The sequence below is a fragment of the Ursus americanus genome, chromosome 6 (assembly GCF_024610735.1).
Source record: "Ursus americanus isolate L20-20 chromosome 6, mUrsAme1.1.p, whole genome shotgun sequence".
NCBI classification, from domain to species: Eukaryota; Metazoa; Chordata; class Mammalia; order Carnivora; family Ursidae; genus Ursus; species Ursus americanus.
Window position 1 is genome coordinate 62,052,915 of NC_142132.1, and position 27,172 is coordinate 62,080,086.

The 27,172-nt window shown below is 38.0% G+C and overlaps 1 long non-coding RNA gene across 1 annotated transcript in view; it reads right to left on the reverse strand.

The window, feature by feature from the left end:
• Nucleotides 1-27,172, reverse strand: part of LOC148109820 (uncharacterized) — a 247,058-nt gene that overhangs the window by 91,574 nt on the left and 128,312 nt on the right. The window contains exons 3-4 of the long non-coding RNA XR_015724669.1: nt 22,212-22,378; nt 20,674-20,842 (exon numbers count right to left, since the gene is read on the reverse strand). This is a non-coding gene — a long non-coding RNA (uncharacterized LOC148109820). The remainder of the gene's footprint in view (nt 1-20,673; nt 20,843-22,211; nt 22,379-27,172) is intronic.

The window sequence follows — 27,172 nt, forward strand, 5'->3', positions numbered from 1 at the left end:
TACAGTTATGGACTCGGAAAGCTCTTTTGTATTCATAACAACCGCAGTTTGAATATGGTTCAGGACAGAGAAACTGTATTTACGAGCCACCATCTCTTCTGACTCAATACAATTTGCAGTAAATACAGTTTAAGTTAGAGCGATGGTATAGATGCTCTGGGAATTTTCTTTGTGGTTTTACTACATTTTGGGGAAACGTTTTAAATGTTTGCTGCTTTCAAGTTCATTTCTTTAAAGTGAACAGCCTCACATGGTTGTTGTGAAGATCAAGTGAAATAATAGATATGAAAAAGGCTTTGAAAAAAATTAAAAGCATTATGCAGATGGGAGACGATTATTATTTTTTTTTTGTCTCAAGGTCCTTTTACTTAAGGGCAATGCTCTCTAGTTATCCTAAAGCCTGTTTTAATCTTGATTTAAAACAGTAGAATATTCAAAGTAGCAGTGCATGAAAAGAAAGCCTCGGAACATAAAATACACATTATGTGTTTAGATATCCCTTAATATCTGTTCAGAGAAGAATAATTACGAATCTCATAGTATCAAAGAAGAGTCGTGTTTCTTTCCTCAGGAGTAGGACTCAATGGTACATGATTTGAGTCTTTCAAGAGCTCTTAGAATTGCTATCTTCTTTCCCAAGCCTAACTAACCTGTTCAAAAGCTAAAGACAGTCATCTCTACTATGTTGTAAACCGCAAGAGGAACACAGTTCATAAACAAATATAGGTAAACCATCATTCAAGCTGATTTAACGCTCTCATAATCTATGGCAGTAATCACGAAGAAAGCCCTTCTGAAAACAGTTGAGCTGAGTGATGGGGACTGGGGCCTGCTGTACCTTCAAGAGAGCTGCCGCATACATCACCCATCGATTATGCCGTCCCTTCCAGTCACTCCAAACAGCATGGGGTCTCTCTCTCTCTGCTTCGCTCACCCCACAAGTGGTAAATGCCTCAGTCACTCTGGCCAAGTGGCCAGAAACGTTTGTAGGGACAGAATTACACGTTACAGTGGGAAGGCATTTTAAAGATCTTTTGGGTCGGGTCCCTTCTTTACAAATTATTCTCCACCCATCATTTCATCCCTCTTATACTATATCTCTACTCTGCTCAGGCCTGCCCCTCTGCCTGGGGACATTCTTAACTCTGCTTCTCCCATATTTGACCACTAGGAGCCTCTTCACGTTAGCTCCTGAGTCTTACTGTTACTGTTCTTTCAGTTGGTGGTGGTGGGCTTTTTTTGTTTTGTTTTGTTTTTTTACTTGCCTGAGTATAGTTGACACACAATGTTACATTAGTTTCAGGTGTACAACATAGTGATTTGACAAGTCTGTAGGTTATTCTGTGCTCACCACAAGTGTAGCCACCCTCTATCACCATACAGCACTGTTACGGTATCATTGACTATATTGCCTATGCTGTGCCTTTTAGTTCCATGACTTATTCATTCCATAACTGGAATCCTGTACCTCCTTCTCCCCTTCACCCATGTTGCCCAAGCCCCCCCAGGCCCCTTCCCTCTGGCAACCATTAGTTTATTCTCTGTTTTTACAGATCTGATTCTTTTTGTTTGTTTATTGTTCTATTTTTAGGTTCCACATATAAGTGAAATCATGTGGTATTTGTCTTTCTCTGTCTGATCTCTTTCACTTAGCATAATATCATCTAGGTCCATCCATGTTATTGCAAATGGCAAGATCTCATCCTTTTTTTTATGGCTGAGTAATAATCCACTGTATATATATGTATATATACACACATCTTGATCCATTCATCTGTCAGTGGAGATACTTCGACAAGGACATGGAGAATTAGGGAATCTTCCTGTACTGTTGGTGGGAATGCAAACTGGTGCAACCACTGTGGAAAACATTATGAAGATTCCTCAAAAACTGAAAATAGAAATACTATATGATCCAATAATACCACTACTGGGTATTTACCCAAAGAAAACAAAAACCTAATTCTAAAAGATATAACCACCCCTATAAACACTGCAACATTATTTATAATGGTCAAGATACAGAAGCAGCCCAAGTTAGCTACTGAGCGTTTATGACACCACCTTGGTCATCTTTGATAGCTTCCTTGCTCTCTAGGACATTGTAGTCTGATCATATACATTTCCAACCTCAGAATCACCTGATCTACGCAGGAGGAAACAGTATTTCAAGAATACAGCCTACATATGAGAAATGCTCATTACTAATAATTTGGTCACTGTTTCTAAGTCTTTTCAGTGGGACGAGCTAGAAGGCAGCTTTTATATAATCTCCCTATTTCCAATTCCCCCTTTTTTAAAACAGTCACGTTATCTACACTGTGAGAGCATATAGACATTGCATACTACACTGTCTCCCTTACAGTGATTTTTGGGTCTTAATTATACAGATAAATTTATATTTAATGTTCTCTACCCATCCTTATAGTAAATTTGATTATATAAAGTTCTTTTTTTTTTAGTATGAAGAGTTAATTTTTTTCCCCAATCTTCTATGGACCAATAGTTTTGTAAAGTATGATAAAAATAAATTGCTAGAGAAATGATTCATGTGCTTGGATGTCATGGCAATGTCAAAATGCTATAAAAGTTTGAAAATGCTTACTCTTAAACTCCATTCTTATTTCTTTGTGGTCTGGTAGATTCCTTAGGAAAGGCACATGAGAACAATATTCTCCGTGTTCTTGCATGTTTACATCAGTTTACCAGAGGCTTTTTATACTTAAAGGTCAATTTGGCTGAACGTCAGAATCTTGGCCCACATTTTCTTTCCTTAGCTTTCTTAAATATGTCACTATATTTTCTTTGGTCATAAAAGTGTTGCTTTTAAAGATACTGGTGGCAACTTAATTTTCTTTCTATTGGTCTTTTGGCTGGGATGTCCAAATGATTTTTCTTTACAGGATAGTGTTGGCTATTATGGGACAATTTCTAGTCCTCTCAATATGTAATTTTCAAATTGTCTTTTATTTCAAGAAAGTTTTTTGAATTATAATTTCCCTTCAGAGACTCCTATTATATAATAGAGATCACAAAATTTGTTATATCGTGGAAACTTTTAGCAGTCTGGTAAAACTAATGGACACTTTCTCAGAATAATATTTTTATTTTTTATTTTTTTTTAAGATTTTATTTATTTATGTGACAGAGAGACAGCCAGCGAGAGAGGGAACACAGCAGGGGGAGTGGGAGAGGAAGAAGCAGGCTCATAGCAGAGGAGCCCGATGTGGGACTCGATCCCGGTACGCCGGGATCACGCCCTGAGCCGAAGGCAGACGCTTTAACGACTGCGCTACCCAGGCGCCCCCAGAATAATATTTTTAAATGCATAAAATGGAATACATAGTACAGCAAAGGAAACTCATTATATTGAAAAATAGTTCTCAAGATATTTTTAAATTGTGATACAGTGATCTATTTATTTTTTATTACCATATTAAATAATTAGATCTAGTGGTAGGTATTAAAACCACTGTAAGTTTGAAAAAGTGATGAATGTAAATGATATTTGGAATTATTTTTTAAAACTAAAATTTGATATTATGACATTTATGATTCATTTTGGTGACAAAGTCACAGGTACTGTTAATACCACTATATATTGGTGCATGCATATTAATTAAAGAAAAATATTAAATACAGCTAGAGGTTAGTAAAAATGGAGACATGAAGTCCATAAACACATGAATTTCATCCACAAAGCCCGCAGTCCTACACTCGAGGTACCAAACCCCTGTATTAAACATACACTGACTTTTCTGAACCATCCCTCTCTCTTAGATGCTTTCCTTAAATGTTTTTTTCATACCTTTTTGATTTTTAAAACTTCCTTTCTTTCACACATTCTATTTCTTTCATCACATTACTGTTTCTGTTTATTTGCTTTGTGTTCCTCTTGGCTCAGTTTCATTATAAAAATCTTATTATTTTATTTCTAGGGTTTTTTTCCCTCAATTTATTGAGAAAAAGCTCTTTCTTAAAATCTTCCTTAATCACCTCACTTCTGAGTTCTTCCATTTGCAATTTATTGTTACAGCTTTACCATTTACTTGGTTTCTTTTAGCTCAGTTTGAAATTCTGGGTTTCAGTTTTCATCTGTTTTGTGGGCATGTCTTTCCATGTGCCTCCCAGGCCATGGGGAATTTATTCTGTTCCTCATTCTCTTTATTAGACTGCATACTTTTTCCTTTGCTCACATGTAAGTAAATGAGTTTTTCTCTACTCTTAGGAGGAAGGAGAGGCCAAAATAATATCTAGATCCATGATTCTAAATTCCATCTATTTTTTTTCTCAAACTCATTTTTTATATGGCCTTGTACTTTGTGACATCTCCCTTTTCCACTTCCCAATCCCATTTTCATATGGATTTTTTGCCCCTCTTGTCCCTGTTCTGCTCAGTTCAGAATCTCTATGCTGGAAAGTAACACTGGCTTGTTATTATCAGTGGCTTATAAGGCCCAGATTGTGCCAACACCATTAGATCTTATTAAATGCAGTCCTCTCACTCCCACAGTGATTGGGAACCATAAAACTACCTCCCCATTCACCTACATTTGCCACTGAGTACCTCTTAGTGATATGGGGGTGCTTTGGTACTCAGGACCTTCAGACGTCAGGATCTGAACAGCAGTTTCCTAACTGGCCTGCCTGAAGCTATTCTCCCTTCCCTCCAATCCAAATCATCCTATCCATGATGACAGAGTAATCCTCCCAAAGCACAGCTCATGTCATGCCAAACATCTGCTCAAAGAGATGCAGTGACTCACCAGTCAGTATCTTGTAAATAAAGTTCAAACCCAATATCTAGAAATTTGAAATTTTCTGTGCTCTCTCCCAGTTTATCTTCCCAACATTTACTCCTTCCACTCCCCTACATCTAACCTGCCACACAGTCAAGTGGGACTCTTCATCATTTGACAAAGATGTCTCTTTTTTTCTCAATTCTTTGTTAGGACCACTGCATTAATTTGTAGTGCCTTACCATCCCCCCCTCAGACCCAGCCTTAAAGCTCCCTTGCACATGAAATCCCCCAATCCCTTCCACTCCTGTTCTTTCTCCCCTACACACTTCAAACAAAAATGCCCTTCCGTCTTTTGGATATCTTAATATTTTGGATACAATTGTCTTACAGCATTTAAATTTTACATCTATACATATATGTATACACACACACACACACACACACACATCCTACTATATGGTAATTTCACTGTGAGCAAAGATTGTGTAGTTTTCCTCTTGGTGTTACCCATAGCGCCTAACATAGACTTACACAGAGTAAATGCTCAATACTACTTGTTGAATAAACAAATGAACAGAACTCAGTCCTAAAGGTAATGTGACTATCCACAATTCATCCCTCCGGTCAGTGGCCGAGACCAGATGATGCTAAAACAAAGTTACATAATAGGTTCCTAAGACCATTTTGTGTAAATGATGCTATAATCATCATCATTATGATTGTTGATAATTATTTATCTGGGACTGCTTGCTGAATGGACATCAATGAACAATCTAACTTAGGTAACACAGCTACTGGTACTTAGAAGAATTTCTAGGCAGAGACTCATTCAAGTAGAGGCTCAACAAGTGATTAACTAGATATAAAAATGAATATTAAATATTAATAATAAATTCTTGATACTCCATCTCTCAAAGCTTCATATCTCTATCACTCTATGTATTTTGTTTTTATTTTGAGTTATATTTTTTAAAAATAATAGGATCACACTCCATACAAGAGATATGCTATAAATCTAGACTATCTTATCTTATGTGCGCTTTCTTTTTTTTTTTAGTACTACATATTGAGTGCTCTTTATAGACTCAGTGAGGCACTAAACATGTCCTATACACATGTATTTCTGTGGGTAGAACATATCTGGTGCTTTTCTGATAGTATGTTATGCATACTGAAAGAATCCCCACCCTCCAAAATGTTCCCCCACCTGCCATTCCTGGTCTTATCTGCTCATTATAGATTTTTCACTTTGATGTTTAAAGCAGGAATCCTTATAAGTTATTTATCCCATGATGGGAATGAGTTTCAGATTCCCTGCACTTAGAACTAGAGCGGGGACCATGAGGTCACTGAACTATGACAGTGAGGAAAAGGCCAGGATGTTTATGAGAACCAAGGACCATGGACACATTTTGCTGGTTTCATAATTTGGCCACAGGCCAGGCACTTCTCTGTTTCCTTCTAGTCATTTCTTCATTTTCCAGCTTCTTCTGCAACACAACCTGACATGATCCCTGTGCTTTAAAAAATTTTCTGGCCAGAAAATAGAACCTCAAAATATATTTTATTGTAACTCTGTAGAGCAAGAAAGAGGCCATGCCTCCACGTAGGAAGTTGTATCATATTTACGCAATTAGTATGTGGAGACGGCAACCAAAAAAAAATCCCTATCTCGTGTGTTTTGTGAGTATTAAATGTATAACACAGCCATCAAACCATTTTTGAGAAAACTGTTAAGGACCTAAAAATGCAACAGATTGTTTGATCCTAGAGTTTTAATCCACATTATTTCAAAATATTCAAGATCACTCCTTTTTTTCCCTTGGGGATTGAAATTATTCTCTGGGATCTAGACTTTGTCATGTCTCTGAATACTAAATATCAATTAACGTTAAAAGAGGAAAACTGTGTGGAATGTGAAAGAAGAGCATCTAACACATCCAGTCACCTCTGCCAGGCACAATGATTTGGGCTAAATGCTCTCGATCCTGTTGTCATTTCTTAGCAATTTTCTTCTCGGTGATTCCCAGACACGTTATACTCTAACTTACTTGTATCACACCTGGAGAACAAAGAAGGTGTAGTAGGTATGGTTCTGGTGTCACACTACTGTCTTTAGATTTGTGCCATGCTGAAACCACCCTTTTACCATCCCTGGCCTCTTTCAGAAATGGAGCCCACACTGATGGCCTCAATATATTCAGAGTTCCACTATCTAGCAAATGGCTGTCGTTTCTTCATTTTGTAAACAGACAGGGCCATAGATGAGATTATTGTTCACCAAATATTCACTTCCTCCCCCTACTCCCAGTTTCCTGGGAGGAATATACTTCTCCAGCCCTCTGATGCTAAGCTTGGCCCTGTGACTTGCTTTGGCCCCATGGTAAGCACAGTGTAATGCCCTGCCTTCTTGTTTTGGGCTTGGCCACCCACAGAATTTGCTTTGGCCAATGGGATGTGAGCTAACCTGACAGAAGACTTGAAATAAGGTGTATTTTGCCACAGGAAGAGCGTATCTTGGGTAATCTCTTGTTTAATGACAATGAGATATGTGAAATAGATCTTGATCTAACCTGCAGTGTGGGGCCAGATAAGCCAAATCCCAGCAGACTTAGATATGTGGGAAATACGTGTTTATTGTGTGCTAGGAGCATGGTTGTGGTGCTGATTGGCTAAGACCATCAGTAATGTACTGAAGCCCTTATAGCATGCCACTTATCTACTGCAATTTGGCCTCTCTGACTCCAGTCTCCATCACCTCCAATCTATCTTGCCCAACACTGCCACTTTCAATGTCCAGAATCTCTCTTGTAATCACGCTACTTTTTTTTAAAGATTTTTTTTATTAGAGAGAGAGAGAACACAAGCAGGGGGAGCAGCAGAGGGACAGGAAAAAACAGGCTCTCCGCTGAACAGGGATCCCTACGCAGGCTGGATCCTAGGATACTGAGATCACGATCTGAGCCGAAGGCAGACACTTAACCAACTGAGCCACCCAGGTGCCCCAATCATGTTACTTTCTATATGAGGTTTTGGATATCTTTGTGATTAAGAGCTAGTTTTGTAAACTGTGTCTACTGAAAACTAATATCCCTCAAATGATTAAAAAAAATACTCCTTGATAAAAGGATCTATAATCATTGTATTTAGGAAACTCAGGGTTGAAAAAATACTAAGTTTTTGTTGTGTGGTTTTTGTTTTTTTTTTTTTTCACTGCAGAAATTTTCAGAGTCTTTACTATATAAATGTGTATTATTCTTCTTCAAGCAGGAAGCCTGAGAGACATCATTTTTTAAACTTATTGACCTTGGAACCCTTGTACTTCCCAGGACACAAATTAACATCTCAAGGGTCACAATTTGGGAACTAGTAGTCCATAGGATAAAGCCAAAAACCTAGCATGACATTAGAGACCCTACACAGGGCCCAAGCATACATTTTTACCGTATTTTTATAATTTTTTATGTTTTAAACTGTAAAAATAGCATCATCTCAATGAACATTTTAAAAATACAGAAAAATAAAATAAAAGAATTTAAAAATCATATATAGCCCCACCCTCCAGATGTAACCAGTATTTGATTTGTACTGTGTTTCCTTCCAGTTTTTATGTTATAAATATTTTCTCTGCTTGTGATCATATGGCACACTAAAATTATAAACAGACTTTATGTTTATATTTATAAAAAGATATATTACAAAATATATTATTAATATTTCATTTTTCTTTTTACTATGCTATATTTCAAGCAGATAAAATTGTACCTACTATTCCAATAAATAAAATGTATCTACCTACTGCATCAGCTTTGCCAGATATTAACATCTTCATATTCATGCCTCAGATTTTTGTTTTCTCAAGAAGAAAGAAAAAACACTGTAGAATGTTCAGTGCCCCTTGTGTTTCCCCTTCCCTATTTTACATCCCTTCCCAAAGATAACCACCACCTTGAATTTATCATCTCCTGGTATACTGTTAAAATTTGACTACATATTTATATCCATAAATAAAAGGGTTTGATTTTTATGTTTTTAAACCTAGAAAATTGAGATTGTGCTATAAATATTCCTTTGTAACCTGCATTTCCTCTCTCAATGTTATATTTTTCAGGCTTATTCCACATTGTGTTTTTTGTAGCTCATGTTCAATTAATTACAATGCAAAATATGCCACAAATATTTTATCCATTTTTTTTCCTTTTGGTGGGTTTTGTATACACATTTTTGTCATTATAAGCAATGCCGTGATAACCTAAAAGTATATTTGCTGGGTTATGAATATGTACATTGTTAACTTTCCTAGATACCATCATATTAACTTCTAAAAGCTTGTGCTTATTTATATTTTCACAGTAGGGCGTAAGAGTTCCACACCATATCCTCACCATCAAAGTTATAGCCAAACTTTTAAATGACTGACCATTCTTATGGGTATGAAAACATATACTGAGGTTTTATTTTGAATTTCCCTGACTACTTCTTTTTTTTTTTTTTAAAGATTTTATTTATTTGACAGAGATAGAGACAGCCAGCGAGAGAGGGAACACAAGCAGGGGGAGTGGGAGAGGAAGAAGCAGGCTCATAGCGGAGGAGCCTGTTGTGGGGCTCGATCCCATAACGCCGGGATCACGCCCTGAGCCGAAGGCAGACGCTTAACCGCTGTGCCACCCAGGCGCCCCTCCCTGACTACTTCTGAGGCAGAATATTTTTTCATGTTTCCTAATCACTCAGGTGTTTGCTTTTGTGAGTTGCCTGTTTATATCCTTTGAATATTGTGGTTTTTAAATTCAATTCCTTCCTAATTATAACAGTAAAATATGCTCCGTTGCGATATACTACAGCAAACCGCAAGGAAAAAAAAACATGAAATAACCTCAAATCCTACCACTTGCTGGCTAATGTTTTTAACATTTAGCTGCATTTTTCTTATAGCCTTTTAATACACTTAACTGTTTTATACAGTTAAAGTGAGGAACAGCTGGGAAGAGAGCCTTGGTGACAGAATTTTCCACTGGGTTGTTTATAATCTTTTCCAGATTAAATCCCAAGAAATAGAGTCATTCAATATGTGTTTGAAAAGTACAGAAAACTGTCATTCAAGATTTCTGGCACCGTAAATGGCCAGAATATAGATACTCACTTTACTTTTGTGTAGAACAAAGACAAATCTTTTGTTTAGTCATTTTCTGGGCTTTCTTAACTCAGCGTTGCACATAGGTCAGCCATTGTCAACAAGCACTTATAGAAAAGAATATCGTGAATGCCGCAAGGGGTTTCACCTGAAAGGGAGCACAGCAGACTAAATGATACAGCTCACAAGTTACATTTGGTGCCAAGAAAGTGGAAAAAGTAAGAGTGCAGAGAGGGAAATGCCGCAAGGCTAAGCTAAGCCATGTAATGCCTTCAGGCTTCAAATTACAAAATCCAATGTATTATTGATTTTAGAATGCAAAGTGTGACTTAATCAACACAATGCCTAGAACTCCTCTTCTTACTCATTTTCTTTTTTATCTCCTGCATGGTTTTAGTATATTTTTAAATGATATTTTTAAATAGAAGAATCATATCAATGAGCAGTTTCTGAGCCTTTGAATAATGGTGAAGGTCTTTCTGTGGCTGTCACACGTGAAAGACAATCTGGATGCTTTTAAAATTCTTGAGTTACAAACTTTCCACCCAAAAGCACTAGGATTTTTCTCAAATTCTGACATTTGCTATTACAGAGAGGTTAAGGTCAGCCTTTGTAGGCAACATTTTTCTTTCTGCCTGGGCAAATGTAGGATTTATTTTTATTCTTCTAATTCAAACATTTTGGCCAGTCATGTTCAAGTGTGGTTCTCTTTTCTTTGATTCTGTCCAGCAGACAGTGAATCCTCCTATTCTTGATACTTGTCTTTAGAGGACTGGGAGAAACTGCTTTTTACTTAACATATGTTTTTGATTATTGCTTCGTCTCCAGTTGTGCTTGTTTCCTCCTCTTTAACACCTAAAGCCATTCAGTTTCATCTGCAGTCTCTGCTTTGTAGAGCCACAATCTTCTCCTTCATCGCTTTCATCTTTTTATCCTTTTTTCCTCTGCATTTTGTAAGAGTGCTAGAGCTTGCTCAATGAGTCACTGATTTAATTTTCTATAGTGTCTGAGCTATTCTTTTTTTTTTTTTTTGGTGTAGTTGACATACAATGTTATATTAGTTTCAGGTGTACAACATAATGATTTGAGAAATTTATACATTATTCTATGTTCACCCTCCACAAGTATAGCTAACATCTGTCCCAAAGCATTGCCCTTACAATATCATTGACTATATTCCTTATGCTGTACTTTTCTTGCTGTGACTTATTTATTCCATGCCTGGAAGCCTATGCCTCCCACTCCCCTTCATGCATGTTGCCCATCCTCTCCACACCCCCTCGCAACCATCCAGTTTGTTCTCTGTATTTATAGGTCTGATTCTGCTTTTTGTTCATTTGTTTTATATTCATTCCATTTATGAGTAGAATCATATGGTATTTGTCTTTCTCAGTCGGACTTATTTCAATTAGCATACGCTCTAGGTCCATCCACGTTGTCTCAAATGGCAGGATCTCATGCTTTTTTATGGTTGAGTAATACTCCATTGTGTGTGTGTGCACGGACACACACATGTACACCACATCTTCCTTATGCATTCGTCTACTGATGGACACTCGGGTTGTTTCCATATCTAGACTATTGTAAATAATGCTTCAATAAACATAGGGGTGAATATATCTTTTCAAATTAGTGGGCTTTTTGTTTTATTTTTTTAAGATTTTATTTATTTATTTGAGAGAGGAGAGAGAGAGAGCATGAGCAGGAGGGAGGCACAGAGGGAGAGAAGCAAAATCCCCACTGAGCAAGAAGCCTGACGTGGGGCTCAATCCCAGAACCCTGAGATCATGACCTGCGCCAAAGGCAGATGCTTAACCAACTGAGCCACCCAGGCCCCCTCAAATTAGTGTTTTCTTTTTTTTTTTTTTTGGCTAAACACCCAATAGTCAAATTATTGGATCATACGGTATTTCTATTTAAAATTTTTTTCTATTTTAATTTTAATTCCAGACTGTTTTCCACAGTGGCTATACCAATTTACATTCCTAAAACAGTGTACAAGCGTACCTTTTTCTCTACATCTTTGTCAACACTTATTATTATTTCTTGTCTTTTTTATTTTAACCTTCCTAACAGGTGTAAAGTGATTATCTCTTGTGGTTTTAATTTACATTTCCCTGATGATTAGTGACATTGAGCATCTTTTCACATATCTGCCATCTGTATATCTTCTTTAGAAAAATGTCTATCTGGGGGGCGCCTGGGTGGCACAGCGGTTAAGCGCCTGCCTTCGGCTCAGGGCGTGATCCCGGCGTTATGGGATTGAGCCCCATATCAGGCTCCTCTGCTATGAGCCTGCTTCTTCCTCTCCCGCTCCCCCTGCTTGTGTTCCCTCTCTCGCTGGCTGTCTCTATCTCTGTCAAATAAATAAATAAAATCTTAAAAAAAAAAAAAAAGAAAAAAAGAAAAAAAAAAAGAAAAATGTCTATCTGGGTCCTTTGCCCATATTTTAACCAGATTGGGGATTTTTGGTGTTGAGTTGTATAAGTTCTTTCTGTAGTGTGGATATTAACCCTTGTTGGATATACCATTTGCAAATATCTTCTCCCATTCAGTAGGTTGTCATTTTGTTTTATTAATGGTTTCCTTTGCTGTGCAAAAGCTTTTTATTTTGATGTAGTCCCAATTGTTTATTTCTGTGTTTATCTTCCTTGCCTTAGGAGACATACCTAGAAAAATGTTTCTATGACCAATGTCAGAGAAATTACTGCTTGTGTTCTCTTCTAGGATCTTTATGGTTTCAGGCCTCACATTTAGGTCTTTCATCCATTTTGAGGTGTTAAAAGGTGGTCCAGTTTCAGTTTTTTACATGTAGCTGTTCAGTGTTCCAAACACCATTTATTGAAGACACTGTCTTTTCCCCATTGCATATTCTTGCCTTCTTTGTCATAGATTAATTGGCATATAATTGTGGGTTTATTTCTAGGCTCTCTACTTAGTTCCATTGACCTATGTGTCTATTTTTGTGTCAGTGCCATATCATTCTTTACTGCTATTCAATTTTATCCTGCAGTTGAGATTTTGCTGTTCTAAAAATCCTTTTTTCACTCAGAAATCTTCATTTTTAGCTCTTCGAATGTCTCTCATTATGACATTCTAGTACTGTTTTATGGGGACAAGATGTCTTGCATTCCACTACTGATGATCCAATTTTCTAAAATTCTCTTCTGTTTACTATAACAAATCATCTTCTGGGGTATGCTCCTCTTCTAAGTCTTTATGCTAGTGCTCTCTTCTTTTGCGATGCAGGGTTATTAATATTTCCCCATAGTTTATTTTGTTTTTCTGTTTATTTTTCCATCAACAAGGAAAGATCTTTATCGATTTTTTTCCCCAATAGACAAAAAATACGTGAATTTTCCTCAATTATTTTTTTTTTTTGTGGACTCAGGTGTAGGCTGAATACTGTCTTACATCTCAGGGGAAATACTCATTGGCAGGTTCAGCTTCTAGTATTAACTGCCAGAGTCCAGTAGTCCTTAACCCCCATTTTACCTATCATGACTCTGGTACCTAAGAGGAAAGTTCTCCTCTCCCCCACTGCATGGTATTCTGACTCTCTGACTATGTTCATTATTTTAAAGACTGACCTCCTTGTTCAGGTCTCCAAGTAGAAGAAGGAGTGCATAATGTGAACCCATGTCAGAAATTCCATTTTTATTATTTTGATGGTCAAAGCCCTGCAGATCACTGAAATGTCTTCTAAGTGTTTGCTTTGATATTTTTTTAAATGAAATTTTGCTTAGCAGGAAATTTTAAGTACATATATACTGAATTAAAGACTGTGCCATTGAACGATAGGTAGAAAAGTTCTGCTATTCAAACTGATGGTCCCTGGCTTCATCTTATCCCCTCCTTTCAAAAGTTCATACCTATTCCCTAGAAATTAATTTACTTTTATTTATTGTTTATAAAGTAATAATATTTTAATAATTATTTTTCAGTATTGTGCAGAAGCAGAAGCATCACTTCTATGTCTCAACCAGATCTTAAATATTCCTGGCCTATCCATGAGGGCATAAGGTGTGGATTAAAATACAATTCTGGTGTGGCAATCAGGGTTCTTGGTTGCAATCAATCAATTGCACGTTGGCTCATTTAAGCCAAAGGAAATATGTTCAAAATATTCTAGGAAATCAGAGAGTTGACAGGTAAGTTGGAGACCAAGTTTGAAAGAGACAGGAGAATTGGCAACCTGGAAACCTGGAATCAAGGACTGTAGGAACTAGAGGAATTAACTCACAGAAGGAAGAGTCTGGCTACCCTCCAGGTTATTAAACTCTGATCATGCACTGTCTGCTTGTTACTCTGTTCAATATTCAACCTTCAGAGAGTCAGTGTCCAGTAGACTTTAGATCACAAGCCTCTTCCTTCTATCAGTGAGAGCAAGACTCCTGATTGGGATCCACCATATGGAACCCTGAAGAAAAGAGGTAAATCCCCTCCCCCACAAATCCAAGGTGCTGGTAAGAAGGAGAAATGGACCCTGGTGAGCCAAACTCCCATGAATGTCCATCAAACAAAAATTAGCCTGTACCTTCAGATTTCATCCAAATGACCTTATATCTTGTTCATTTAATTTCTTCTCACATCTTAATTAGCTGGATTTTTGTTGGCTTTGTACCTTAAAATTGGTGAAACTGAGGGCAAGCACCAGTTGCTCCACTCATCTAGCTATATGATCTTGGACAAATCACTTAGTTTTTCTAAGACTCAGTTTATCATAATTTTTTTGATAATTTAAAAGGGGTAATATATGTAAGACTCAGAGATAATATTCAATAAATAATCTATTGTGTTAGTACTATGGTTATAGTTGTGTAAACTGTTATTATTATCATTAACAATTGACTAATTCATATTGACCTGTTATTCTCCACCTCAACCCAGACAGGACTTCTAAATTAATCCTCTGATACCCCCAACCCTCAACAATGGGAATAGAGAAACCCAATAATCTTTCTCCAAACATACAAACCTCATCCCCAGTGAGTAATAAGCCAAATGGGCCCTGACTGGTCTACTAAACGCAGGGCATCCTTTAGGGCCTTTTAATCCCATTCAAGAAATCAAACTATTGAATACAGTCAAAGCAATTACGGATAAACCACCCAGGGACCTGCTTTAAGGACCTTTAATGAATATTTATTCCTACGATAGGGACAGTAATTCTGCCTGAGCAGAAAATTAATATATTGTACTTGAAATATCCATGGACACATTATGGTGTTGTTCACATTTGTTTGTCATAAGTGCAGGCAACATGCAAGACAAATTCCAAATTTCAATAGAAAAAAATGCAATTAAAATTGTCTAATTGAAAAAATAGGTGGACTTTTCTGAAGTGCACATGGAATGGAACATTTTCTAGAATAGATCATATGTTAGGCCACAAAACAAGTCTCAATAGAAATCAAGAAGATAGAAATTATATCAATTATATCTTCTGACCAAAATGATATGAATCTAGAAATCAATAACAGAAGGAAATCTGGAAAATCACAAATATGTGGAAATTGAACAACATTATCTTTAATAACAAATAGATTAAAGAATAAATCAAAGGGAAAATGAAAAAATATCTTGACATAAAACACAGGGGAGACATAACATACTAAAATTTATGGGATGCAGCAAAAGCAGTTCTAAGAGGAAAACTTACAGCTATAAACACATATATTAAGAATAAAGAAAGATTTCAAATAAACAACCTACCATTATACCACAAGGGATTAGAAAAAGAACAAGCTAACAAAGTTAGCAGAAGAAAAGAAATAATAAAGAATAGTGCAGAAATAGAGAATAGGAAGAAGTAAAATTATCTGTTTGCAGATGATATGATCTTATATATTGAAAACCCTAGAGGCTCTACCAAAAAAACTTTAGAACTAATGAAAAAATTCAGGAAAGTTACAGAATACACAATCAGCACGCAAAAATATGTTTATTTCTATATACTATCAACAAGCTTTCCAAAAAAGAAATAAAGAAAACAATCTCATTTACAATAGCATCGAAAACAATAAAATACTTAAGAATAAATTTAACCGAAAAGGTGAAAAATCTGTACACTGAAGACTATAAGACATTAGAGAAAGAAATTGAAGAAGATAAAAATAAATGAAAAGATATCCCATATTCAGGTATCAGAAGAATGACTATTCTTAAATGTCCATACCACTCAAAGCCATCTATAGATTCAATGCAATTCCTATCAAGATTTCAATGGCTTTTTTTTTTTTTATGGAAATGAAAGGACAATCCTAAAGTTCATATGGAACCATGAAAGACCCTAAATAACCAAAGCAACCTTGAGAAAGAAGAATAAAGATGGAGGCATCACACATCCTGATTTCAAACTATGTTACAAAGTTATAGTAATTAAAACAGTATGGTTCTGGCATAAAAGCAGACATGTAAACCAATGGAATAGAATTGAGAGTCGGAAATAAACCCATGCTGACACAGTCAAATAATGCTTGAAAAGGAAAACACATTTTTTTTCAAGAGGGAAAAACAGTTTCTTCAATAAATGGTACTAAGAAAACAGAATAGGGGCGCCTGGGTGGCTCAGTCATTAAGCATCTGCCTTAGGCTCAGGGCATGATCCCAGCATTCTGGGATCAAGCCCTGCATCAGGCTCCTCCCCTGGGAGCCTGCTTCTTCATCTCCCACTCCCTCTGCTTGTGTTCCCTCTTTCGCTGGCTGTCTCTCTGTCAAATAAATAAAATCTTCAAAAAAAAAAAAGAAAATAGAATATTCACATGCAAAAAAAAAAAATGAAATTGAACCCCTATCATACACTACTCACAAAAATTAACTCAAAACGGATTAATGGCTTAAACACAAGACTTAAAATTCCTAGAAGAAAACATAAGGAAAAGCTCTTTGACATTGGTCTTGGCAATAATTTTTTTGGATATGACACCAAAAGAACAAATAACAAAAGCAAAAATAAACAAGTGGAATCACATCAAACTAAGAAGCTTCTACACAGCACAAAATGAGAAGGTAACCTAAGGAATGAAATTAAATATTTACAAACCAAATATCCAGTCGAGGGTTAATATTCAAAATATACAAGGAACTCATACAACTCAATACCAAAAAGACCAAATAATCCAATTCATTTGACAGATGGACAAAGAACTCGAATAGATATTTTTCCAATATACAAATGGCCAACAGGGACATGAAAAAGGTGCTTAATCTCACTAATCATCAGAGAAAAGCAAATCAAAACCACAATGAGATATCACCTCCAAACTGTAGAATAACTGTTATCAAAAAGAGAAGACATAACAAGTGCTGGAAAGGTTGTGGAGAAAAGGGACTTCTTGTGAACTACTGGTGGTTACATAAGTCAGTACAACCACTATGGAAAAAAATATGGAGGTTCCTTAGAAAATAAGATTCAGGAATCCCACTTCTGGGTCAACTGTATACCCACTGACTTCTAGAACTGTCTGTACCATTTTGGAGGTTGCCCAATGAATTCTTAACTATGGCTGCCACTTGTATAAATGTCAGCCTCATTCAGAGACTTATTTCCAAGGAAAGGGATTACAAAGCTCTGCTTTTCAAACTTTAATATGCATATGAATCACCTACTGATATTGCTAAAATGCAGATTCTGATTCAGTAGGTCTGGGCTGGGCTTGAGATTTTGCATTTCTAGAAAGCTCCAATATGATGTTGAGGCTGCTATCCACAGACCGGATAGCAAAGCTAAAAGAGTATTAACAATGATTCTCACACAGATTTCTAAGCATAACTGGAAAAATCCTCCTGATTTTACTCTCATGACCTCTTATGAATAACCTTACTCACAAATACCAGAAGGTCAATGCCCATGTACTGTCTTGGAACATTTTCCAAAGGCCCTAAAAAAAGCAGAAAGTTAATAATCCAGGATAATTGTATCTTCAGTTTGTACAGGCATCACTCAAGAGCATGCTTAAAATGCAGTTCTCCTGCACTACTATCCCTCAAGAATTTGGCTTCATGATGACTGAAATTTGCATTTTAATATGCAGCCCAGGTCATTCTAATGAAGATGGTACATGGACAATCCTTTGAGATATACTAAGTGATTATGTTGGTATTGTTGCCTAGTGTAGTATAGTTAGGGTATAGATTATGCTGCTATAACAAAAATACCCCAAAACACATGACTTAAATGAGATAGATGGCAGTATCTGCTTCATCCGCCAATCCAAAGAATAATTCCAAGCTACCATGGCAGCTCTGTGCCATAATACTAGCATGACCCAGACACCTACTCTCTTGTTGCTCTGACATCTCTTAGGATGTTGTTTCTGACTGCATTTTCAAATCTGAGTCACTACCACATCTGTAGTCCAGCCCACAGGAAGGAGAAAAAGAAAAACTAAAGGGCAAGCTATTTTCTTTTTTTCCCTAGTTATTTGGTTTATACTTTATTGAAGTATACTTTATATACATTAAACTGCACATATTTAAGGTATGCAATTTGAAAAGTTTTGTCATATTTGTAACAACCAAAATGTCCACACACAGGTGAGTGAATAGGCCACTTCTTTGAAGCAATGGATGCAGATTGTACACACACGAAGCAGTGATGATAAACTAGGCGAAAGGCCACACCCAAGCTGCAAAGGAGGCTGGGTAACATTGTCTCAAACTGGGCACCATATGCAAAGCTATATCGCTAGTTCTACAGAGGACAGAACAGACTTTGTGGGACAGCCAGCAATCCGCAACTCCTGGCAAACCTTCTGTATGCCTTAGAACTCAGGGCAGGTATCTCCTTCAGCAGGCCTCTTCTGACCCTCAAAGCTGAATTAAGTTGTCCCCTCTCTACTCACTGAAACCACTACTCATGAATCTCACTATACCTAGGATGTCAAGTTATCGAAATGACTTCTTTGTGTCTTCATCTATGTTCCCTTTTGGCATGTGTCTAGTTGCTCTCTGTCAACAAATGACGAATTGAACTAACCGGGATACTTATGAAGGTTGATAATGACTGATATTTCTTTTTTAATATTAATAATACCAATTTCTTATTTAACAGGTACCCACTATGTGCCAAACACTATTGAAGGCCCCTTTAATATATTACCTCTTCCCTTCTTCACAAAAATTCTGTGAAATAGTTATTATTATCCCTATTTTATTTATGAGGAAACCAAAGCTTGTAGGGGTTACAAAACTTGCCCCAGTTTCAGAGCTAATGGGAACCAGAAGCAGAATTTAACTCACCTATCTGATCCAAAGCCTTCTCTATTTCTACCTGAGCATGCCTCTTCTCCACTGTCATTATTATAATGATCGGTCTCCTTAAAAATGCACACCACCCCTATTTTAAGGGGTTTTTTTTAGCATATTTATATATGTTATTACTCACCCTGGAAGTAAATGTTTCTTAGTCTCCTTTTCCATCTGCATGCCATAAAAAAATTATCTGTAGGTATTGCTCATATGAAATAAGAGCTAACCTGATTTAAAACCAGAATCTCAATGTCCTAAAACGACCCAAATTAGAATTCAAGATTTGGCTTATAGCCTAGTTCACTGATGGAAAAATGGAGACACAAAGACATGAAATGATTGCTGGAGTCAAATGAGGCACTGGCTCAACTGGGCTCAGGCTTCCTGTTCCCAGGGAGGCAACATGTGTTTGGAAAGAGTATGGACCGTGCGGCTGAACAATGCAAGATTCAAATACTGATGCTGCCATTTGAGTATGTGGCCTCAGGCAAGTGTTCTAACTATTTTGAAGCTGTTTCCTCATTTGTAAATGAAATAAAGACACCCACCTTGTAGATGTGTTGTGACTATCGGAGATGAATTATGGAATTCATATATAGTGCCTGGCAGAGTGAGTGCTAATTAAATGTTACTTCTCTCTCTCCATCACAGGCTAGCCTTTTCCTGGAGCACATACTGCCTTCTACAGGGCATTGGTCTTTTACCCTTCTTGACACCCACATAAATTTCACATTGTAGAAATCTAGAGCTGAGCGCACATGAAGCAGAGTCCATTCTAAAGGGTTTTTTTTTTTAATTTAAAGGAAGAAAAAGTAAAAAGTGCTGAGCCAATATTTCTACTATTCAATCATTAAATATTAATCGATGTCAATGCATTTGAGGGAGCTTTTAGCTGTGACAGGTGAGCTGAAAGTAGAAATTCTGATTTAACGAAGCCTCCCGGCCGCTTTGGCAAAATGTCAGGGTGCAGGGTGTGGTGGAGAATAATTAACTGATAAACAACCTTCCAAAAAAGATCAGTAACTATGAAATTGAGGACAAAGACAAGGCTTCTCCTGTTTTCTCCAAAACATTTTTTCTCATGGGATCTCTTGGTCCTTTCTGAATCAACCCTGATTCAGTACCCCCTAAGTCGGAATGCCCTTAACTGTTTTGTTTAGACTGGGCTATGAAATGATTAGGCTGTTGAAATGATGAATCAAGGAGCACTGCAGGATTTTTCACAGTCTCTCTGAACAATGCCCCATATCACATTTACACTGACAGGCTGTATTTTTATACTTGACATGTGAGAGGAACATGGAAAATAACACACTGACAGCGCCTTAGATACCAGTCATACATCTTCCTAACACAGATTGATGGGTGGAAAAGAATATTATTTAGTGAGCCCTTCTTAAGCTCTCCAAGGAAAATATATAGATCCACTAGTGGATTGACTTGAAACTCATATTAACATTCCTTACGAGCAAGAAACAGAAAAACAACCACCATCTATTTCTGCACTAGCAAACAGATCAGAAAAATTAGCAGAAACCAATCCTGTACCTGTACATTTCTCACTGGTGGGTCATGCTTTGCTCCTCCCCAGTCTAGCAATCTGAGTTGGTAGAATTTCTCCATCGAGGCACATTGGTCTTTCCAATTTCAAACCAAAGGTGAAAGATAAGCTGGTAGAGAAATTGAAGCCACAGCTTTAGCTGCTCAGGGAACCAACCTGAAACAGAAAAAAAGAAAAAACTGAGAAGGAGTAGCCCAGACTAACCACATGCCTATGGAGAGACCTAAAGAACCATGTGGGATTGTGGCTGCCATATATTAGGAGACATAGAATAACAGAAGGGAAAGAAAAAAAACATGACCCTTATAGTGGATGCTGTAATCTCCCTCCAGGAAGGCAGGATTTATTCCCACAGTTGCTGGGAATGCTGCTCGTGACCACTGTCTCAGCCGCCAGCCCTCTTCAGGAAGTCCCTCTGCTAAAGAGAGCTGTCTCACCAAACAGTATGCTGTCTCATGGAGCCGCCCACATCCAGTGACTGGTCAATACAGAAGTATAAGGGCCTAGCCTCTGATCCCCAAAAGGAACAACTATGAAAGACTGTCCCAGCTTCAGAGCCCCATGAGTTAGCTAAGACCTGCGTTGAGACTCCATCACAGTCTAAACTCAACCTATGCCCAATTCTGCTTCCTTCTATTTGCTTATGCAGGTGTCAATACCATAAGCATTTCATAATTCTCTGCACACTGATCTCCATCTCAGAGTCTGTTTCCAGGAATACCCAATACCCCCTTCATTTCCCACTTCCACAATGTACCATGTAGCTTAAATATCCCAATGAATAAAATCCTATGATACTTTCAGAAATGTGTATGTATAATCAACCAAATCATTTTGAAACCCAAGTCACAGTCATCCCAGTTCTCAAGATGGAAAATAAAAACAGAGAAAGACAAGCACCATCTTTGGATGACTCTAAGTTCCAAGCTCTCTCCTCAGTCTAACATGGGCTTTTTGTTTCTTTGGTTTTCATTATATGCATCAACTGAGGCAAAAGCAGGTAAAGAAGACCATCTAGGAATTCTAGTACCAAAACAGAAATAGGTGAAAGAAATCTTTTTCCTGTTCTAGGTGATACTAAAAGTCATAGGGATGCCTGAGTGGTTTGGTCAGTTGATCATCCAACTTTTGATTTCAGCTCAGGTCATGATTTCAGGGTCATGAAGTCAAGCCCAGTGTCAGACTCTGGACTCAGCATGTAGTCAGCCTGAGATTCTCTCTCTTCCTTTACCTCTGCCCTTCCCTCCCCACCTCCCACCCACCTCTCTCAAATAAATAAATAAAATCTTTAAAAAGCCAAGAACCTGGGATCTTGACCACTGATTCTTAGGATCACAGACTACCTGGCACTCTTGTTTCTGATGGCAAACAATGGGGTATGAAGACTTTCAACTAGCAGTTTACTGATTTTGGAGAGGAAGCAAAGGGAACCAGAGACGTATTTAGAATCTCACAGTAAGTTTTTAGCAGTCTGCTCTAACTAAGAGTACCAAATCATTGGCTGCCTGTGGCTTTATCTACTTACCCTAGTTTTTTCCTCTCTGCTCTCCATTTGCTTCCTTTGCTTCTGCTTCCTCCTCTTTGGTTCCTATTCCCATTTCCTCTCCTTCCCACTTCACTGGACTTTTTTTATTGACTGGAGCTTCAATAGTGGTTGCATCACACATATATTACTTTTTCCACAGTAAAGCCCTGAATTGGAATGGAGAAAGAAGAACTTTTCATCTCTGTGTGCAAATGTGATTCAAATATGGTGAACTAATTTATTCTGTAAAACTTAATTAAAACCAATAAAAAAAAAAAAAAAGGAGACAGCTCTGGAGGGAGCAGTAACTCCCTTGGCAGGGCCTGGGTGAGATGCATTCAGTTGGGACTTTTTAAATCTTAGCATTTGATTTGGCCCATGATTTTCAGAGGACTTGGTTTGGTTTTATATGCTACTAAAATGCTTTTAAGTATTTAATGGTTTACTCCAATTGGGGAAAGTTTTGTTAGGTTTTCGCTAAAGTTTCCCACAGGAAAGCCTTGGTTTTTTATTTGTGACTGGAATATTTTGTGGCTTTAGAAATTACCAGGAAAATAAAAAAAATGCTACTTTTGAAGTTTTCCAGATGCACAGAAGTATATTTCCATATATCTTACATCACATCCCTCATTTTGAAGTGATTTTGTCTGAAAGTATGAATAAACAAGGTCAGAGTGGAACTCGGAGGAATAGTGACTTCATGCTGAGATCTCCATTACACTTTAAGATTCTTTATTGTAGAACTCTGTCTTAAACACTATTTCGATGCTTCACACCAAACAGAGAAACAGAGTACACACTGATGGATGGACGGATGGATGGACGGATGGATGGAAGGAAGGAAGGAAGGAAGGAAGGAAGGAAGGAAGGAAGGAAAGAAGACCTAAATAAATCAATCCATGAATCCTAAATTGTTGGGATACATTTGCCTATATTCTTCCTGCTGGAAGTGGAGTTAAAGGGAGAGGTTGTAACTGCTCCCTAGCTGTACTTAAGAGAAGAGGAAGACTACTAAGCAAGGAATCTCAGTGAAATCTCATACCTAGCACCAAATTTTGTCAAGGTAGTTAGTAAATATTGGATAAATTGAATTTTCACCCCATTTTGATCAAAGTTTGCCTCAAGGACACTGCAAGAGAAGTGCCAATGGTGATTATTTCCAGTATTTTATTATGAAAATTTCCAACATATAGCAAAGTTTGAATAATTTTTCATGGAATACCCTTATACCTATGACCTGGTTTCTACCATTAACATCCCACTCTACTTGATGTATCACATAACTCTCTACCTACCCATCAACTCATATTATCCAACAACTCATATTTTTTTTGGCTGGGTACAGTATATTTTATTGATGGTACATGACAATGTAGGGCTCCCCAAATCCCTCCCCTTCTTAAGAGGGTCTGGGATGGAAACTGTGTAGAGGTTGGGAGATTCTTAGTGTCTTGGGGAATAAGTTGGGGCAAGGACTCCCCAGGAGCTGAGGAATTCTCTCTTCCTCTTTCTCTTGCTGAGGTTGGTGGTCCAGGGAACTCTTACTCCTTAGAGGCCATGTGGACTATAAGGTCCACTACCCAGGTGCTGTAGCCAAATTCATGGTCATACCAGGAAATGAGCTTGACAAAGTGGTCACAGAGAGAAAAACCAGCTGCAGCATTAAAAGTGGAAGAGCAGATGTCATTGTTAAAGTTGTAGGAGACAACCTGGTCCTCAGCGTAGCCCAGGGTACCCTTGAGAGGACCCTCTGATGCCTTCTTCATCTTATTGTATTTGGCAGTTTTCTCCAGGCAGCAGGTCAGATCCACGACTGACATGTTGGGGGTAGGGACACAGAAGGCTATGCCAGTGAGCCTCCCATTCAGCTCAGGGATGATCTTGCTATAGCCTTGGTGGCTCCAGTAGAAGCAGGGATGATATTTTGGCTAACCCCTTGGGCCATCATGCCACAACTTCCCAGAGAGGCCATCCATATCTTCTGGGCGGCGGTACATGGCATAGACTGCAGTCATGGGTCCCTCCATGATGCCAAAGTTGTCATGGATGACCTTGGCCAGAGTGGCCAAGCAGTTGGCAGGACAGGAGGCATTGCTGACAATCTTGAGGGAATTGTCATACTTATGGTTCACAACCATCACAAACAAGGAGGCGTCAGAAGTTGACAGAGATAGTGGCCCTCTTGGCCCCATCCTTCAAGTGAGCCCCAACCTTTTCCATGGTAGTGAAGACTCCAGTGGGTTCCACAACATACTCAGCATCAGCATCATCCCATTTGATGTTGGCAGAATCTCGTTCCTGGAAGATAGAGATAGGTTTTCCATTGATGACAAGTTCCCTGTTCTCAGCCTTGACAGTGCCATTGAATTTGCTGTGGTGGAATCATGCTGGAACATATAGACCAGGGAGTTGAGGTAAATGAAGGGGTCATTCATAGTGACAATACCCACTTTGCCAGAGTTACAATCAGCCCTGGTGACCAGGTGACCAAAACGACCAGACTGGTTTACTCCAACCTTCACCATCACGTCTCGAGGATGTGCCTGGCACTGCACTAGAAGTTGTTGCTATCTGTGGAACAGAGAGGAGCGGAAAGCTAACTCATATTATTTTTTATGCATTTCAAATTGAGTTGCAGGCATTTGTATCTTTCTCCATAAATACTTTGGCATACATATCATTAGAATTCAGTATTTGTTTCAAGTCTTTTCCTTTGAAATAAAATGATCATTCTAAATTTTGACAATTGCAAACACCTGTGTAACACAAATCCTTCTCAAGATTAGCACCCCCCCCCAGAAAATTTAGCAGTGGAGACTTGAGAGTCTTTGAAATAATTTCTTTACCTCTTTACCCAGAAAGAGACTGTTTGAGAATAACTTAAAGAGCTTAAAATTTCATAGGAAATGTCCACCCTCACAAACTGCTTCAGATCTCACACCATTAAAGAGTTGCTTTCCTCTATTTGTTTTAGCAAAATCCAAAATCTACATGCATAGTTGATGGCAAGGGAGAGATTTATGTGTATGTACAACATTAGCTGAAGGTCCAGTGAGTTGGCAAACAGGCAGGAGAGAATAAAGCAAAATTAGGATCCTATTTTCTTACTTGGATTTAAAAATAATAATGTATACAAATAAATGTGTCAGAATAACAGGTATGTTTTGGGTCTTAATACATGTAAGTATGTTTTCTTTGCACCGGATTTTCTTGGGACATCACCTTTATGGGGGGGGGAACCCAACCAAGAAGCCCTCTGTGAAGCTGTACGTGTTGCCAAGTTGAATCCAGTGCCAAGCTAAATCCCTACCACATGGTACGTATAAGTTGAAGCTCTTCCAAATGCAGAGCTCCTTCTTAAGTAGCTGTGTTGACTAATTACTTTCATCAGGATAATTGCACCTAAGAAAAGGGTACAATTATTTCTGCCGAGTAGAATGTTGACATCATTTAATGAAGAATTAATGCATGTGGCGACAAACTATGTATTTAGAGAGGAAATAAAGCACTTACCAACAATCTGTTTCCAAGAAAGAATTTGTAAGCATGCCTGGTATGCTCTTAAGTATTCAGAATGAAGCTAATAGGCATTTCCACAGCACACAAGACTCAGCCTCTTTCTAAGCGCGTGCATGCCAGTGAATTGACATCCACCAGGCCCTAGTGGGTTCTACATCATGGTTGAAAGTCAGAGCTGCAGTTCAGTTGGGCTAAGGTAGTACCCACTCACATCACCACACCTTCCCAGTCACTGTTCCACACAAATAGTAAGCCTACATCATCCTTCTTTGTGGGAGTGGCAAATGTATAAAACTGTAATTCAGAAGGATTATAGTTAAAACCTCCAAAGTATTGACTGGGGCCGAGAATAGTCACTGATGAACAAGAGCCCTAAAATTTATTCTTTCATATATTCACTGAAGACATACTGATCAATCAACTATTGTATGGAAGGTCCTATGCTAATTGCTATATAATAAACCAAAAGGAACCTACATTCCAGAGGCTTGTAACTACAAAAAGACCATTCAATCATTCATTCAACATATCTCTACTGGGAACTGTGGTGAACTTTGTGATCCACTGCCCAAATCCCCCTCTAAGACTCAGGTACCCATTTCTCCAGCTGCCAGGAGCACAGACTGCTAATAGTTCACAACTGAGATCCTCCCCAGGAATTACTCTAGGCTCAAAGAATACACATCCCCCTTCCTGGAGGCATCTGCTTCCAGTGACTGGTGGTGCTGGAGTACAAAGGCTCTTGACTCAATCGGGACAACTGTGAAGAACATCACAGCTCCAGATCTCAATGTAGAACCAACTGAGGCCTCTCCTGCAATTACATCACAATTCAATTTCTCCCTTTGCCAGTGCAGCAACTCTCACTCATCACAGGTGTTGTTACTAAAAGCACTATTCAATTAACCTCCTGCATGTAAATCTCACAGTCACAGTCACCTGAGGAAAACAACCTAGGACAGTCACTGCCAAATATGATTCTTCCTAGAATCCATAAAATGGAATTTACAAGCTGGATAACCTAGCTCCAAAATGAGAATCCCATCACTAGTATGCAGTTATGGTGCAACTATTAAAAAAAGTCCCACCAATGGAGAACTGAGATAGACATGAAAGCCTGAGAGTAAAATACTACCAACATGAGGTGGTAGAGACCCTAAAGGCCTCCACAGTAATATAAAAAAGACTCTCATCTCCTGCAACCAGAGTGTCTTTTACAGTACAGGCAGGGTTCCAGTTGGGAAGGAGTGGGACATGGAGACTTGAGATGGGAACATATTGGTCAATGCACCAGAAAATCTTGAATCTTTGGGTACATTTAGACTCTCCTGAATCCTCTAGTTATTCAAAAGTGGTCCACTCCTCTCTCTTTAAAGGCTTGCACTCCCCATCCCACCTTTGCTTGAAGATGATACAGAAGCTTTTGTACTTGCAAAATAACA